The sequence below is a fragment of the Globicephala melas genome, chromosome 8 (assembly GCF_963455315.2).
Source record: "Globicephala melas chromosome 8, mGloMel1.2, whole genome shotgun sequence".
Classification (NCBI taxonomy): Eukaryota; Metazoa; Chordata; class Mammalia; order Artiodactyla; family Delphinidae; genus Globicephala; species Globicephala melas.
The window spans coordinates 36,499,698-36,516,077 of record NC_083321.1 but is presented as its reverse complement, the minus strand read 5'-3'; the positions used below and the strand labels follow the sequence as shown (position 1 = coordinate 36,516,077).

General features: G+C 48.3%; 1 protein-coding gene and 1 non-coding gene across 2 annotated transcripts in view; one reads left to right on the top strand and one right to left on the bottom strand.

Moving 5' to 3' along the window:
* The window catches only part of NAV2 (neuron navigator 2), a 766,131-nt gene that overhangs the window by 247,841 nt on the left and 501,910 nt on the right, over nt 1-16,380 (top strand). The gene's annotated exons all lie outside the window — the stretch shown is intronic.
* On the bottom strand, nt 10,109-10,242 carry LOC115857697 (small nucleolar RNA SNORA1). The gene has a single exon (XR_004041345.1). It is a non-coding gene; the product is annotated as a small nucleolar RNA SNORA1 (small nucleolar RNA).

Sequence of the window (16,380 nt, the reverse complement as noted above, 5' to 3'; positions counted from 1 at the left end):
AGGTTAATCACGTCCGTGGTCCTCAGGACCCAAGCCAAAGCCTGCCCTTTTCACAGATGCTGGTTTAAATTAGAGGGCTTGTTTGCTGAAGACTAGATTGGGCAGATTCCAAACTGGTCCTATTTCTGAGCCCTCCTGATGGGCAGGTGAAAGAATGCTAGGCTAGGCTGGCATCTAGTAGAGGTGCGAGATGCCTGGTCCTGCCAGTCTAGAGAGAGGCAAGTCAGACCCCATCAGCTCTCCTCCTCAACGTGTCTGGGCTCCCTGCCGCAGCCAGAATGCCACCCAGACCTGCTTGTCTCCCATGGGAGGTGCTCCACACTTGGTCCCCGCCTTGCACTCATCTCTCCCCCTCTGAGCACTCTCCTGCCTAACTCCTGCCTTCAGCTGCCTTACCTCCTGGCCCCATGGGGGACGTTTCACTCATTCTTCCAGGCTCTGTGCAAATTCCGTCTCTTATACGAGGCCCTGGGGGAATTCTCCTCTCTTTCCTTATTCATCTAGTTTCTCTTAAGCCTTTTAAGGCCTTGTTCATAGTGTACGTTCTGTTGGGGAGTCTGAGTTCCAGCCACAGTGTGAGCTCCTTGAGGGCAGGGGGTCCTGGCAGCTACATCTCCACAGCTCCAGGGCCTGGCATGGGCTTGCCTGTCACTCATAATTCATTCATTCATTCATTCATTCAGCAGATGTTTATGGAGGGTCCACTCTGTACCAGGCCCCATGAGAGACCAAGGGAAACAGCTGTGGGCAGCTGTGTTCCTTGCTCTAAGCCTCGTACAGAGGACGGGCCATGAAGAGATCATTGTAACAGAGGGCTGAGCAGATTGGGGTGCAGACTCTAAAGAGGGGTGCCCCATGGAGGCTGGGGCGGTTCAGGAAGGTTTCTCGGAGGAAGCGACAACTAAAACATATGTACTGAGAACGCTGAGGCTCAGGGGAGTAAAAAGCTGGCCCAAGATCTTGCATCCGGCACATGGCGCAGTGAGCCCTCAGGTCTAGGCCTCCGTCAGCGCCCTGCGAGCACAGTCATTTGTGGAGCGGGCTCCCCTCTGTTTCCCCTCCCCCCAGGTTAGCACACTCCCTTCTGATCTGGCCTCCCAGAGTAAGGAAGAAAAGGATCGGACCCACGTGGCCAGAGCCTGGGCAGCCTTGACGCATTCTGCTGCAACATCTTCTATTTTCAAGCTACTTCAACCTTTTGATGACTCGCCAGGTCCGTGGAGTCACAGAGACCGTCAGCAGAATCTGAGGCCAGTGAACAGACCTCCCCACACAGGGTATGGGAGGACAGCTTTCTTCTTATTCACTGTTGCTTTTTTTCCCCACCTATTTAGAAAATAATGCCTACTAATTGTAGCAAGTCTGGGGAGAAAATACAAATCACCCAATTCCACTACCCAGAAAAAGAACATTGTTACATTTTGGTGTATTGAGATAGTTATTTTGGGATACTTTTCAGAAATTGCTGTAATATATAATTACTGCTTATTAATTTATGCAAATACACGAATATGATTAACTTGTATATATTTAGCTTGTTGTAAAGACTTGCAAACTCTAGTGCTTGGAAACCTCAAAGAAAGAGAGGAGAGGGAAAGGACTCGCTTTTATTGAGAACCTACTATGTGCCTGGCTGTAATTAAACACTTCGTATTGATAATGCAAGAACCAAACTTACGTGATAAAACAAACGTTATCTCAGTTATCTTGATGATGACCCCATCAGCTGGTTATTGTTCTCATTTCCGTTTTTCAGATTTAAAAAAAATGAGGCAAGGCCAGTAAATCACGTAACCAACGGCACAGAGCTAGGATGCAGTGGGTGGCCTTGGGATTAAACTCCTGGTCTGTCCTGCTCTCCAAGTGCATGTTCCTTCCACCTCATCATGTGGTTTCAGTGGCCTTATCTGAGGCCTCAGAGAGAAGCATTCATGTTGCCCTTGGAGATGACCAAGCAGAGATGGCCAATGGCCATCCACTGGGTGCTAACATCATATCCTTATCAAGCCCTCTGATAGGTCCAGCCCTGCGTGAGCTGCTGGGACTACTCACAAGGAGCAGACCTATCCCTGTTTTCAGGATGCTTTCCAGGTCTCTGCAAGACCTCAGGGGAGGGAAAAGGCTTCGGAATATCAGCCATGGGAATGAAGAGAAAAGGATGGCATTCAGAAACTTTTCAGATATATCCTTCCACAGTGTGGTGGCAAATGCAAAAGCTGAAGAGGGCAAAATTCAGATGTCTGCTCATCAAGGAACAGAGCCTGTGCTGCCTGAGTCATTGTTTTAACATCAAAATACTTCTCCCAGACGAAGCCTTGGATGGGAGAGCCACGTGCAAACAGAATAAAAATGGAGGTGTTTTGGCAAACATCATGGTCGGGGTCCCAGATCTCTGCCTCTTGGGATGCCCCACGACTTCCCTGTGGGCTCTGGAGACCCTGCCCCATCCTCAGGGTTCCTCTCCCTCCACTCCTTCCACCATTTAGCTGCACATGCTGGTATAACCATACCTCTAAACCAGTTGGTGACTGTCCACTGCCCCGAGCCCTCTCTCTGTCCCCCGCCTAACATCCTCCAACCGTCCAGCCCCTGCCACACACCCCTGGCCTTCCAATAGTCCAGCACCTAACAGGAAGGGCCCGGCTCACAGAGGGGCTCTGGAACCCTGTTCTCCAGCGCCATGACCAGCACATGTTAACTGTTTGGTCCCTGCCATACCAATTATTAAATGGGTTGAGTATCACCAGTCTCTGCATCTTTCACACCAGCCATTCCCAACTAGGGACATTTTTCTCACAAACATCGTGTTGTTCATTCTTTCTTGTGGGAACGCCTTCCTCTCCTCCCTGTCTGCCTGGTCAGCTCCTACACATCCTTTAAGACCCGCCTCTGTCACTTCCTTCATGAGGTTGTTCCCTTTCTCTCCAGGGAGCATTCATGGTTCCCTCCTAAACCTAACTCTGTTATGGTCCTTTTCGTGCTGAATGGCGGATACCTGTTTACCTACTTGTTTTCCGCACCAGGCTGTGTATTTCCCGAAGGCAGACTGAGCTCAAATCCCTCCCTCTCCAGTATGTAGCCAGTAGAAGACATGCAATCGGGTGGGATAAATGTCTCTGTGGCCCAGCAAAGGCATTCTGGGGCCTTTCAATTCAGTTGCTTCAGGACGAACAGTGCTGGTTCTATATTTCTAAGGAGAGCTCTTCCTTCCCTGCGGTGTTCTCTATGGAATTAAAGTATTCTAGAGCAGGGCTTTGTCTAACTCATCAAGGCATTCCCCAGTTCCCAGGACAGCACCTGGCACACAGAATGCCCTCCATCCATGTTTGCAGAAGGCCGAATGCCCTGAATAATGCTGCTTTGGTAAATAGTATGCGTGTATTATCACCACAACCCTGCGATGTGGGTCTAACATTATACTTAGTTATCACGTGAGGATATCACATGAGGCTCAGAGATGTTAAGTGGCTTGTCCAGGGTCACAGTTAGTAACTGGCGGAGCTGAGACTTGAACTCTAAAAGCCAAGTTCTGCTTAGCCTCCACCCTGCCCCCTGCTTGCTTCCTTCATGGGGCTGCGCTTCTGATACCCATACTCAGATATCCGTGTTCTGGGAAGAAACTTGCTGGCTCTGCCTCCTTCACTGCCTTGAGGCCAGGTGCCATAGCGCAGGATGGGGGCCCCTGAGTGAGAGGGAAGATTGGCCACTTGGGCCTAGCCGTCCATGCAGCCGTCCTGGCCTCTGGGCTCTGTCCCAGATAATTCTGGGTTCCCCCACCTGTCACAGTCAGCCCCCTTGTCCCTCCGTGTCCTTCACCCCCTATCTTTTTCACAGCTCTATTTCCCCTCTTGTCAACAGATCGCTCGACAAAATGTTTTCCATCATTGCTGGCTAATTTTAGCCCTTTATCGGAGTTATTTCCTTTGGTAAATAGCTTCCTGGCACGGGGTGGGCAGCCGAGTTCAGGCGCCAGCGAGCACGGCGCGGGCAGGAGGTGTGCAGTGGGTGGGCATCGGGGAGAGAGAGAATTCAGCGACGTGGGCCAGGCCCGGCCTTTGGGGAGTGCTTTCTGCTCTGATGGCAGGCGGCGGCAGGAGCAAGATGCTCATTCAGTCCCCATTTCAACTTGATCAAACCATTCTCTGAGAAGGCGGCGTGTGCCGTGTGCCGAGGGGCTCGGAAGCAGACAGTCCGCGGTAGGCACCCAAAATAGCCTCAAAATCAGCAGCATTTTGTTTTGCTCCCGGCTTTTCACGCCTGCGAGGGGAGGAAAGAAAGGATCCAGAGTATTTTCGGCGTCCAAACACACATCTCTTTTACAATAAGACAAATGACTCGTATTCGTGCTATCAAATCCGGCAGCGTCCTCTCCCCGCCAACCACCCCTTCTCCCAGGACCTCGCCAACATTTCCTTTTGTGGCTGTGGGAGAAGAAAATAGCAGCTCACGCCGTGTCCGGTGCCGCGTGCCTCTGCTTCCTCCAGCTCTGCCTGCAAGCTCGGCTTTTACAAGCTGGGATTTTAATAAATTAACGCCACGCGTGCTGCTGCAGCTGCCTTAACGGCTTTCCAGAAGGTGTTGCGAGAGCCAGGCTCTGCTGGAGAGAAATGAGCCAGTGATTTGCTAGGGGAAGCCTCTTGGCCCCAGGCAGAGTTTAAGCCAGGCGTTTGCAGAAGCCCCGGCTGCTCTCTGAGGGCTGCCCGCTGTCCCTGCGCCTCTAACAGGGCTGCAGGACCAGCCTCAGTTCCTGGAGGAGGTTCCCTGATGGCCAGGGAGGCAGCATGTGCTGGGGGGAGCCCCGAGGGGAGAGCAGGAGACGTGGACCCTGGTCCTAGCCTGGCTCTGACTCACGGAGTGGCCTTGTCCAAGCTGCCAACCCCTTTGGGACCCGTTCCTGGGGGAGAAAACTCTCAGGGAAGGGTGGTCCGTCTCCTTTGTAGCACTTACCTGATGAGAATCTAATACTTGTGGAATCGTTTGACCATCTCGATCAGGGGGTCTGCACACTTAGGCCCGTGGGCCAAATCTGGTCACATGCGTCCGTTTATATCTTCAGCTGCTTTCACACTGCAATGGCGGAACTGGGTAGTTGCCATGCAGGGATTAGAAGGACCCCAAAGCCTAACATATTTAAGCTCTGGCTCTTTACTGGAAAAGTTCATCAACACCTGGTCTAGATGGTAAGTCCCATGAGAGCAGAAACTGTGTCCCCTTTGAGAGGTTTAGGGACGTCCTCAAGGTTACTCAGCTAGTAAGTGGCCTAAAAGTAGATGTGCCTGTGGAAGGCTCAACATCCAAGACTGTCAGAGAAGTTACCAATTACATGTGCACAAGTAGAGGTGGAATTTGACAAAAAAGAAATCCGTCCCCAGAATAAAAGTCTTATGATGCATAGGGGGGTGAGGTCAGGGTCTGGGATAAGGCTTCTGAGCAGGGACTTTGCTCAGGCAGACTCACCACCATTTTCTAACTGCGTGGCCTCGGGCAAGTATGTACCATACGTCTCTGAGCCTCAGTTGCCTCAGCTGTAAAATGGGTATAACAATCTTTATTTTGCAGGACTGTTATGAGGATTTATCATGATAATCTAAGCAAAACGCCAGCACAGTGCCTGGAAGATATTGGGAGCTCTGTCCAGGGCTGGTTCCCCTCACTGGTCATGCTTTTCCCCTGACAGAGACAGAGTAAGGGCCCTGGGATCATGAGTGGTAACAGAATGTAGAGGATGAGGTATTTTAGAATCACTGGACCTGCATTCAGATATCGGCCTCACTTTCCTCATCTGGAATATGGAGGAAAATAGAGCCTTCCTTGCAGGGGAGTAATGAAGATTGAATGTAATCACGTGCGCTATGTATTTAGATCCCTCGAAAATAGTAGATAATAAGCGCTTAGTTGCTACCCCCTCCCAGATGAGCTGGCTTAAGAGATTCTCGTTTCTCCCGAGCCGTCACAGGAAGGAGTAGCTTTGGGTGTCTCTAGGCCCCTCGTGGACCACACCCTGGGGGTAAAAGGCTCTGAGAAGTCTTCTGTCCTGTCTCACTGAAGTGGAAATTTCCACAAAACCCAGAGGCGCAGCGCGCCCAATCAGCTCAGCTACACTCCTGGCACGGGGGCCAACCAGCGACTCTGAAAATGTGTGTTTTCCTGGATAAAACCTCTAATTGGACAATTGTAGGTCTTCTGGCTTTATGTCGACTTTATGACTTTGAAAGCTCTTAAGCTGGGGTGAGGAAAAATTTATGAATGGGATTTCTCTGTTTCTGTAGCACTCTGACTCATGCTGTTGACCCAACCAGGGGGCTGGGCTTCCATTACTTGCTAATTTCTCTTTACCAGGTGGTCCTTATTCTGCCTGCTCCCTCACTGAGCCACAGCCCCAGTGACTAGAACCGAGGTAAAGGGTTTCTGGCTGCTTGAAAAATTGTCCTGTACCCAGATCGACTTCCCAGGTAAAGGAAGATGGTGCTTGGGAATTTCTCAGGGAAGCTTTACAGTTTTCTTTCAAATTTTGAAAGCTTGTTTTACCAGGGTTTTTAAGTCCTTCTCATAGAAAACTCTCACAATCTGAGTTAAAGTGCATCTGGCTTAGAGGAAAGGCTGATTCCTGGCTGATAAACATTTCCTTTGGGTCCCTACATCCAAGACTCTTTTGACAGTAGGCAACAGAGCTACAAAGACGTGTCTGGACCGGTGCAGCAATGAGACTGACTTCACATAAAAATTGTGTTAGTTAGGGTAATGTAATCTTCTATAACAAAAAGACCCCCAAATGTATAAAGGCTCAACACAATAGAAATGTACTTCTTGTTCACATAATAGTCTGAGGTTGACATTTCTGGTCAGCGGGTGGCTCTCCTCCAACCAGTTATTCAGGAACCCAGGCTCCTTCCATCCTATGGCTTCACCATCCTGCGTCTAGTCCAAGGAAGGTACAAAAGAATGTGGAGAAGGCTCACCAGCTTCATAAAAGCCTCAGCCTGGAAATGGCTCTCATCACCTCTTACATTTCATCAGTGAGGTCACATGGCCACACCTAGATGTAAATGGAGCTGGGAGCTGTTGTTGCTTTCTGGGAAATTCCTCCACATGGAAGGAATATACCATAGAAGGAAAAGCATGAATTTTAGGGACAGTTAGCAATATTTGCTACAGAAAGGGAAATATACTAAAATGGAGTCCATACAGAATTAAATACAGCTAGGGTGCCCTTGGATGTGGCATCTGGCTGACAATATCACTATCTTTGTCTGAATCCCTAGCTCTTAGAGCAGTGCCACGCATATAGTAGGTGCTCAGTAAAGCTGGTGAAAGGGTCCTAATCTAATATGACTCTGGCATCCTTATAAAAAGAGGAAATTAGGTCACAGATACATGCACAGAGGAAAGACCATGTGAAGACACAGGGAGAAGATGGAGAGAGGCCTCAGAAGAAACGAACCCTACTGACACCTTGATCTTGGACTTCTACCTTCTAGAATTGTGAGGAAATTAATTTCTGTTGCTTAAGCCACCCAGTGAATGGTAGTACTTTGTTATGGCAGAAAACTAACACAGGGGGAAATGAAGTCTGCTGTTCTCGCCCGTGTTTCTCTCCAGGGCATAGGCCATTAGGTAGCTGCGTGAACTCGGGTAGTGGGTAAAAACGGCAGGAGGCTCTCCTGGGCCTCCAGGGTGCCCTGGAGCCTACAGCCCCGCAGGCCTCCCATGATGACCTGGGCACAAAGGGGGCCTTCCAGTCCATGAACACCATGACCACCACCACCCAGCCCCTCCTCTGTGCCTCCCTGTGTTGGCTGCTGGCAGTCCTGAGACTCCTGGATCATGGCCTCCAACCCAGGTGAGCTCAGTCCAGAGGGAGCCATAAGGCCTGTATTTCCTGGATCCTAAGACGATATCAATTACAAAACACTATCCATTCAATAACAGGGTTCCAGGAGGCAAGAAGGACTCTGACTCAGAAGCGCGGATTGTAAGAACTACCCTGATTTTAGTCAAGGGGAAATGGGACCACCTGCATGTCTTTGAATCAGGGAAGTGAAATCAATGGTTCTAGCACAGGGGTGTGTGCTGTGACAGGGAGGGTGCTGAGAGAGAGTGAGTGATTCTGCCTTGTGGGGGAGGTCAGGACCCTAGAGGACACATGTGAGGAGGAAAATGCCAGGCCAACGAGGCAGGAAGGGTATTCCCAGCAGAGGGAACGGCATGGACAAAAGAATAAGGTGTAGACATAGCTGCAGTAGCAAGGATATGTGTAGAGGAGCAAACGGAGGTGAGACAGGGCAGACAGACAGAGTGCAGACTGTGAAGGGCCTGGGATGCTGGGCCCAAGGTCCTCAACTGCATCTAGAGCAGAGGGTGGGAAATGAGGCCACAGGCCAGAGAGCGCCCCAGGCCCATTCAGAACAGGGGGCTCCAAAGCAGATCTGTTATCACAGCTCCATCTCCTTCAGAGGCTCCCCTCATGAGAGCACAGATGCTTGGTAACCAAGGGATGGTCTATTTAAAGCCACTTGTGAGTCGGTTCTAGGAAGTATACTGCAGGATGGAGAGGGAGGGAGGGAAGGAGGAAGAAGGCCCTGAGGGGGAATGGTCTGCCCTGAGCCCACTGTGAGGTCTGGGGCAAGTCCCTGCCTCTCCCTGGGCCTCAGCTTCCAGCACCCACCAAGACACAGCTGCATGGGTTCAAAGCCAGGCTCCATCTCTTACAGTATGTGTGCTTTGGTCAAATTACTTAACCTCTGGGCCTAAGTTTTCTCCTATGTGAGGGGGCTAATAATGGTACCTACCTCTTAAAGGCGCAATGAGGATTAAATGAGATAATGGACATAAAGCCCCTTTAACAGTGTCTGACACACGCAAAACACTCAAAATCAGCTACTGTAGAATATGATGAGGTGATCATGATGGACTAGCTTTGGAGGTTTGAAACCTTACAGTGTTTTTTCCCAGCGTATTTGGAACTGCAATGTGTGAGAAAGGTTACGTTGACCTCTTCTGCCTGATGCAGGTGGAGACCCCGAGACCAGGCCCTCAGCATCCCCCTTCCACAGGGCTGTCTCCCAGCACCCCGTCCCCCCACCTCTGCACCTCTGCAGAACTCTTAGGCTCCAGAAACACCAGGTTGAAAGCGATTGTCCCAGAAGATTGCTGAGGTCTCTCAGCTGCTCTTTTTTTTTTTTTTTAATTTTATTGAAGTAGAGTTGATTTACAATATTGTGTTAATTTCTTCTCTCAGCTGTTCTTTTTAATCTAATTCTTTTTTCTGAAACCTGAGTATATATCTGGAATAGCTATCCTTTACAGATCAAAATCCATTTTCCAAAATCATCAGCTGCGCCAGGCCTCAGGGACAGTCTGGGAAAGGCAAACCAAAATGGACACGGAGAGGTGAGGAAGTTATTTGAACAAAAATCCTGACTGCAAAGACCCACAGACAATGAAGTACCACCTCCGCGTTTTTTTTAAGCCAGTAAATTTTTAGTTAAGGAATTTCACACGCTGATTCATTCCACTGCCTATCAAGGTTACCTTAGTTCCTCCAAAACTTGAGTCAAACTTATCTTCAAGATAGGCATTTTTTGGGCTTTCCTGGTGGTGCAGTGGTTGAGAGTCCGCCTGCCGATGCAGGGGACGCGCGTTCGTGCCCCGGTCCGGGAAGATCCCACATGCCGCGGAGCGGCTGGGCCCGTGAGCCATGGCCGCTGAGCCTGCGCGTCCGGAGCCTGTGCTCCATGACGGGAGAGGCCACAACAGTGAGAGGCCTGCGTACCGCAAAAAAAAAAAAAAAAAAAAAAAAAAATTGGCATTTTTAAAAGATCCCATACTTCATCCACAGTTGTTCTGTCAGTCAGCCTGGTCGCAATTTTCTTAGTTGGGTTTCTTTTATCTCCACTTGAATAAGGACATACTGATGACATACTTCAAAAAGTATCCCACCTAGAATCTTTGGGATCTAGTTTTTCAAATAATTCACTTTGGGGCTCTAGCAGTTGAACTGCAAGAAGTACATTGCTATTTTGGCTAATGATCTAAAATGCATTATTCCTTAACACATTTCTCATATTGCAGTTGTGGTACATCCAGTTTTCACTCATGACCTTAGCAAAAAGGTTAACAGTCTCATTATCACCATTTCAATAAATCTACTGTGATGTAAGCAGAACTTGTGTCTCAGTTTAGTCCCATTAACAATTTCTGGACAATATGACCCACAGTGCCCTTCTCATTAAGAATGAGGCTTTACCTCCACATTTTTTTATTGAGGTATAGTTGATTTACAAGATTATATAAGATTCAGGTGTACAACATAGTAATTCATAATTTTGGAAGGTTATACTCCATTTATAGTCGTTATAAAATATCGGCTATATTCCTTGTGTTGTACAATATTTCCTTGTAGCTTATTTATTTTATACATAGTATTTGTACCTCTTATCTCCTACCCCTATCTTTCCCCTCCTCCCTTCCCTCTCCCCACTGGTAATCACTGTTCCCTACATCTGTGAGTCTGTTTCTTTTTTTTGTTATAGTCGCTAGTTTGTTGTATTTTTTAGATAAGTGTTATCATACAGTATTTGTCTTCCTCTGTCTGACTTATTTCACTTAGCATAATATCTTCCAAGTCCATCCATTTGTTGCAAATGGCAAAATTTCATTCTTTTTCGTGGCTGAGTAGTATTCCATTGTATGTATATACCACATCTTCTTTATCCATTTATCTGTTGATGGACACTTAGTTTTCTTCCATATCTTGGCTATTGTAAATAATGCTGCTATGAACATTGAGGTTCATGTATCTTTCTGAATTGGTGTTTTTGTTTTCTTTGGATATATACCCAGGAGTGGAATTGCTGGATCACATGGTAGTTTCCATTTTTTGAGGAACCTTCATATTGTTTTCCACAATGGCTTTAGGAACATATTTTTTAAAGATAAGTCATGCACATGTGACCATCTCCACCAATCACAGTCCAGGGTAGTTTCTCATCCCTTTGCCTCTAGACGGTCGGCACTGCCATTGCCCTGTGTGAGGTGTCCTATGGTTGTCTCTTCTCCACTATGGGACTGCGTCTTGTCCTTTCACCTCTGATCCTAGCACAGGGTCTTTTTTAAGCTGGCACCCAATAAATAGACATTGGATTGATCGAATGGAATTGAATATGGAACCTTTACACGGTCAACTCCAAGCTGCATTCAACAATGACCCAGAAAGACCTGGATCCTGACTGCACAGTGGTCACTGATGGGGTGGGAAGATTACTAAATACAGGTGTGATAGGGCTCATGACTTATTATTGAGAGATAAAATTCCAAAGCCCGCAAGGGGCAGGGGTTTGCCTTTAGGATCCACTAGGGCTGGTCTTGGGAGGACCCTGGAAAACGTCACCTTGAGATCCTGAAACAGAAGGTCTCCTTGTTTCCTGGGACCCCAGAACCCACTGCAGAGCTCTACCCGGCTTTTTCAGCATAAATAGAAGCCTGGTGCCTTGTCGTGCACTGTTTTCACAGCACATGCATTCTGGACATTGGCCTTTAGGCTTCCATGGCAGACTCCAATCTGCAGGCCACAGTGAGCAAAAGCTGGGAGAACAAGCCCAATCCCCACCCTATTCTCACCCACTGCCCTCTGCATTTCCTTCCTTCTGCCTCTGCCTCTGGTCACATGCCAGCTGCTTCAGCCACCTTGAGCTTGTCACTGTTCTCCAAGCTCTCCCACCCCTTAGCCATCAGGTTCTCTCTACCTCTACCTCTACCTCTCTGTTCTTTCCTGCACCAGTACCCCCTTTTATACCTACTGAGCTCCTACTCATTCTTCAAAGCAATCCCAAATGCCACCTCTTCTAGGAAGCCTTCCTAAATCTCCCCAGCTGGAATTTTTAACTTTTCCTTCTCCCATCCTTCCATAGAACTTATACAGCATGTATGGTATTCTGCTTGGGTTTAAGTTATATCTCTTACTTCCGTTACTATGTTATAAACTCAGTGATGGCAAAGATTTTTATTTTACTGGGGATTCGCATATATGTGGGAAGTCCATGGGTTTGAACTTCAATTCCTAGGTCTTTATGGATATGTAAATTTAGACAAGTTACCTAATGTGTCTGAGTCCTAGTATTCCAGTCTGTAGAATGGAGGTAAAAAACCCTTTTTTCATAAGCTTATTGTGAACATTAAATAAGATGAAGTAATAACGAAAATGAAATAACAATAATGAGAGCTAATATTAAGTGTTCACTTAGGCACTGATCCAAACTCTTTACAAGCTCATGTAAAACGTTTTTTTTTTTTAATTTTAGAAATAATTATAGATTTGCAAGAAATTGCAAAATAGTGTGGAGAGATCCTTTGTGAGGGCACCCAGTTTTCTCCAGTGGTTAAATCTTACACGATTATAGTACAGTATCAAAACAGGAAACTGACAATGGCATGATGGTGTGTGAGTACAGTTCTGTGTCCACTTGTGTAGATTTGTGTAACCACCACCACAGTCAAGACACGGATCTATTCTATCTCCACAAAAATCTCCCTTATGCTAGTTCTCTATAGAGCCACGCTTCTCCCTTCTACCAGTAAGCCAGTAAGGGTGGCTTACTTTTTGCCAGCCACGCTTCTCCCTTCTGCCATGCTTAACTCCTGGCAACCATTACTGTGCTTTACATCTGCATACTTTTGTCATTTCAACAACGTTATCTGAATGGAATGACACAGTATGTGACCTTGTAAGATTGACTTTTTTCACTCAGCATAATCCGTCCAAGTTGTTTTATGCATCAGTAGTTCATTCCTTTCTTGTTGCTGAGTAATATTCCATGGTGTGGAGGTACCATGGTCTAGCCATCGAAGGACATCTGGGTTGTTTCTAGTTCGGGGCTATTACAAATAAAACTGCTACAAGCATTCATGTATAGGTTTTTATGTGAATCTAAGAATTCGTTTCTCTGAGATAAATGCCCAGGAGTGTAATTGTTGGGTTATATGATAAGTGTATGTTTGGTTTTTTGAGAAAGAGTCAACTGTTTTGCAGAGCGGCTTGTACCATTTTACGTTCCCGTCAGTAATGTATGGGTGATTCCATTTCTCCACATCTTGGCCAGCATTTGGTGTTGTCGCTATTTTTTCTTAAATCTTAGGTCTTCTAATAGGTATGGTGTGACATCTCAGCATGGTCTTACTTGCATTTCCCCAGGAGTGAGTGACGTTGAGCATCTTTTCACATGCCTATTTGCCAACTGAATATCCTCTTCGGTAGAATGGCTCTTCACATCACTTGTTCATTTTCTAATTGGATTGTTTGGTTTCTTAATGTGGAGTTGAGAGTCCTTGGTCAGATATGTGCTTTGCACAAGTAGCTCAGTTAATCCTCATAACGACCCGTGAAGAAGATACTAAGGTGATCCCAATATACCAGATGAGGAAGCTGGGGCACCGTGGTCGGCACGCTGCCTGGCATGCAGCAGATGGGCAGTGAGTAGTCACCGTGAGCCACGCAGATGGAGCTCAGACCTTAGGCACGTACAGCTCACGGGGTTTTGGTGGAAATGGTGGGGCTGCTGGAGATAAGGATGGGAAGATACTAGTTGAAGCCAGCAGTGAGTAGAGGGATTTAATGTCAGCTCATCAGCCCCGTTTAACAGGCTGAGAAGTTGAGGCACAAGTGTTGGAACACACTTCCATCTGGAAATCCCAGTAAGCCTGCTAGAATAGTCCCTTCTTTTCATCCACATCTTACCTCTCTCCTGTACCACAGGTTTGGTGAAGAGCTGCCAGTTTCCACTGCGGGGATTTTTTTTTCTCCATGCCTACCCTTTCCAGGGCACTGGGAGGCAGCCTGATGTCATGGGAAGCACAGGGCCAGGGGTCCCAGCCTGGCAGTGAATAGTGTGGGAATTGAATGCTTTACCTCCCTGAACCTTCCATCTCCACATCTGGAAAATGGGAGTAACGACAGTAGCTAACTGGCAGGGTGGTTGTGTGGATTAAATGGAGAGCAGAGGGTGAGAACGGGGCTTTAGTAACACACAGGAATTCAGAATGGAGCTGTCTCCTTTCTATCTATGTGACCTTGAACAATGTTCTTACTCTTCTAAGCCTCAGTTTCCTTATCTGGAAAATGGGGACCATCACAGTTCCTACCTTATAGGGCTGGGGTGAAGATTAAGTAAGATGATACCTGTGAAGCCTTTGAACAGATCCTATCTCTAGATGAATGTGGTGACGCACTTACTTTTTGCCAGAATCTGCTTATCTTAGGTTGAGTTCATGCAAAAGAAGATGAGGCACCAGGACAAGGATATAGGTGCACGAAGTTTACTTGGGAGGGGATCCCAGGAAGTGGAGAGAGAGAGAGGAAGGGAGACGGGGAAGGGAGTTGTTCTGTGGGCATCTGGGGCTCAGAGAGATCATGGGGGACATGCGTCAGACTTGTTGCCCTGGTTTGGTGAGGGGGAGGAGGATGCGGTGTTTATCCACCATCTCCCAGTCCTCCTAGGCTGAGGGTTGATCCTGGGACATTCATTCTGCCATGCTTTTACCTGCCCTGAACTTGAACTAAGCATATTTCCACGACCAGAGAGAGACAGAGACAGAGACATCCAGGAAGGCACGTACAGGGGGCCTGAACTATCTCCAGGGGGACCTGGGTGGCTGCTGGCAGCCTCTGCTACATTGCACTAAGCACTTAAAACGTTAACTCATTCAATCCCTACAACAAGTTTAGGAAAGAGCACGATTTCCATCCCCGTTACAACCCAGCTCCCAAACACTTGCAGACACGTTCAAGAAATGGAAGTTCCACAGCACGATACTAATCCTTGCTCAGCGCAATGCACCCTGAAATTTTCTGGTTTTTTTATCACGTTATTTAGAAAATGCTATTTGTCACCCACTAAACTGTTTTCATAACCCAGTAACGGGCTGCAACCTACAGTTTCGGGAAAGACGGCGCTCTGACATTTGAGTTAATAGGACAATGTTGATGACAGTGATGATGTCATAGGGCTGGCATCCGGCCTGGTGCCCAGAATGTGCCCAGAGAACGTTACTTTCCTTGCCTGCCCCTCTTGGCAAACCAGAGCCCGTGAGCAGCTGCCTCCCAGGCTTGCAGACGGAGGCCTGAGCTGGCTCAGCTCGTCGCCTGCTCTGACCCAGACCTGCCCCAGTGGGGTCTGCTTAGCCTCCTCCAGGGGGATGGGCACCGTCTTGGGCTGTGACCTCCAAGTCACCAGCTCCCCAGAAGCCAGCCCCTCCTTGGGAGACGAGGTTATGCCCTGTCCCCACGACGCTGTCACTTCCTTCCCCTGAGTCTCTCTGAGTGAGGATTGTTCCCCTAATCAGGACGGAGACGCAGCTCATTACAAGCTGGTGAGGCAACGGCTCTGTGCTCCAGGCCCGAGACAGGCTGTCTGGGAGCTTGGCCAGCTTCCCGCTGCCCTGGACACCACGGCAGTGGCCTCAGAGCGGAGCCAGCCCGCTGGGTTGGTTTGCCCCCTTCCCCAGGGACACGGGCAGACAGACACTCTGCTGAAACTTCCACAGCTTCCACTATCACAAAAATTCTGCCGTGCTCAGACGATGAGTTTCTTCCAACCCTCGGTGCTTCTTGGAGAGCATCTCGACAGCATCTTTAAATAACTGGCATTTACTGGGCATTTACCATGCACTAAGCACTATGTCGAATGCTTTATGTGCAGCGTGTTACAGCGTGTGGTCTTTACAGCAGACCCACTAGATAGGCATGACCATCCCCAGTCCACAGACGCAGAGACTGAGGCATGGAATGTTTTGGTAACTTGACAAGCTCACCGGGCAGTTAGTAAGTGGCCACACCCAGCTGTCCCCAGATTCCACACCTGCTTCCCACATCACCAGCCTGCCTGCAGGAATGTCACCCAAAGTTTCCCCTTCCTCCCGGTTTCCAACGCTGGCTTCACTCTGTGCAGCGGCCGGGTGAGTTCCCACAGGTGACTTCCCCTCTGTGAGCCGAGTTGCCCTCTTCCACTCCTAATGGTACCTCCTTTCCTTCCTAAGGCTGTTAGGAGGAGTCAAGGAAATAATGTGTATAAATGAATCTCTGAGAGCTCCCGGTGCGGTAGAAGGTTCTCAATAAATCTATTTATAAAAGAGGCGATTCAGCTCTTTTTCCACTGACTTGACAGCATCCCGCAGCCATTTCCCACAGGCATGATGTCACCATCCTGAGGGGGCATGGCAGCCGATCTAGAAGCCTTCGTGTGCTCCTGGGCTTCTCACTTGTGCCTTGTCTCACCCCACTGCTCGGCCACACTGGCGTCCCCCGGGCAGAAGTCTCCAGCATGATTACTGTCTCTCGGAGGGCTGCGAAGAGACCATTTCTTTCTTCCAGCAGCAGACCGCTCCGCC